The sequence below is a fragment of the Pteropus vampyrus genome, unplaced genomic scaffold, assembly GCF_000151845.1.
Source record: "Pteropus vampyrus isolate Shadow unplaced genomic scaffold, Pvam_2.0 Scaffold7063, whole genome shotgun sequence".
Classification (NCBI taxonomy): Eukaryota; Metazoa; Chordata; class Mammalia; order Chiroptera; family Pteropodidae; genus Pteropus; species Pteropus vampyrus.
Window position 1 is genome coordinate 1 of NW_011895844.1, and position 1875 is coordinate 1875.

Genomic DNA, 1875 nt, shown 5'->3' on the forward strand with positions numbered 1-1875 from the left:
ATGTACAATGTGCACATAGATGAGAGAATCTAAATATTTGAAGTTTTCTAGAAAGCTGACTCCTGATTAATGAAAATTTTACTATAGTCACAAATGTCCCTAGGGCTTATGTACAAGAATTAGTAAACTAATGTGGTTTCTGTACTATGAAGCATAGAAATGAAAATAAAATATTAAATCGTAGTCTATCATATAAATATGCATTTGTGAAATTTTTGAAAGGTAAATTATGCAAATATGTGTTTAAAGAATTTAAAAATCACGGATCATTGACCTGTTAGGCCTTAACAACCTCCTTAAAACCATTAGCATCTATTATGTAAATTTATATTTATGGAGCTAATAAAATGCCCATTAGTCACCCAACATGAAGATAACTTATCTGTGGTAATCTCAGATTTATACGTCCAGATTTATTTTGCTTGTATGAAAAGAAGTCAGAATATATTAATTTGAAAGCTGAACTTTAATATAAGCAGGGTTTTCTTTGTTTTGTTTTTAATACTTTCAGACTTAAGTTTGGCTGAGACAATTCACATAAATTGATGTGTTTTTTTTTTAATAATGTAAACAACCAAAGTCAGAATATCTAATATAACTGCAATGGTATTGAAATATGCATGACTTTTATTTTTTTTTAATATATAGAACTGATGACTTTAAGATGATCTGGAAGTTATGCAACAGAGTTTAAAGAAACAAATGAAAATGAAGTAAAAATGATCTTACTGTTATAAGTCAACTTAAATTCAATATCGACTTTAATGCACATGAATAATGTTATCTCTATTATTTCAAAAGAAATTCATTAGTGGTATAGTGTTAAAAGATAGCTTTCAGTCTGTTAACATCTTATCGAGCTATTTGATTATTATTTATTTAAAAATACAATAATTTTATTCTTTTTCAATAAAAATTAGATTATATGAAAAGTTTATAAAGATAGGGAAGGGTTTTTTATAGGTTTTTCGATTTGAAAATGATTGGGCTCATAAATATCATATATGAAATCACTATATTAAATGAAATGAGATACTTTGCAATATTTCCTTTGGAATTGTAGATTTAACTTAGTAACATAAAATGCCATCTCTGGTTTGTCAATACAACCATCTTACCTGCCTCCTAATATGCATGGCACAACCACCTGCCTTCCTTTTGCTCTTAGATGAAAGTCACTGAATCCTCTCACAGAGGTTCGTTCACTCTAAGGACTCCCAAAGCTTGACAGTTTTCTTGGGCTCTTACATAATTTCTGAGTACTCTGTTTAGCACAGTGGCTGGTAAATAATTGGCATCTAGTAAATATTTCTGAAATTAAACCAATAACTCAAAGTAATATGGCTTTAATAAATGTATACACACGTGAATATGCTATTTTGGTATTTTATTATTGAGTAAAATGAGATGTGTCCATTTTTGAAATGAATTAAATAAATTTGGAAATGCCACTTAGCTTATATGATAAGATAGTTAGGTTTATTCTGTATAATCTAAAATGCACACCCATGGAAAGAACATCTACATGCTTATGTCAAAAATTCTTGTGCATCAGGGACTTTAAGATGAGTGAACTCTTATTATTATACCTATGTTCCCTCTTCGGTAATCATCACAGGTTTCAGATTTTTTTATAATACTAAAATAGTAGTCTACAGCCATGCTACCCTGAACAAGCCCAATCCCGTCTGATCTCGGAAGCTAAGCAGGGTCGGGTCTGGTTAGTATTTGGATGGGAGACCACCTAGGAAGACCAGGTGCTGTAGGTGTAAAACTTTTAAGAATATGGGATTGTAAGATGACAAGGTCCTTGCAATCTGTGAGGTTAACCAAAGGTTGCATCGCCTAAAAATAAAATTAAATTAAAATAAAATA

At 30.2% G+C, this 1875-nt stretch overlaps 1 pseudogene; it reads left to right on the plus strand.

Annotated features, from left to right (window-relative positions):
- Positions 1-1650: 1650 nt before the first annotated feature.
- On the plus strand, positions 1651-1769 carry LOC111734820 (annotated as a pseudogene).
- The last annotated feature ends 106 nt before the right edge of the window (positions 1770-1875 follow it).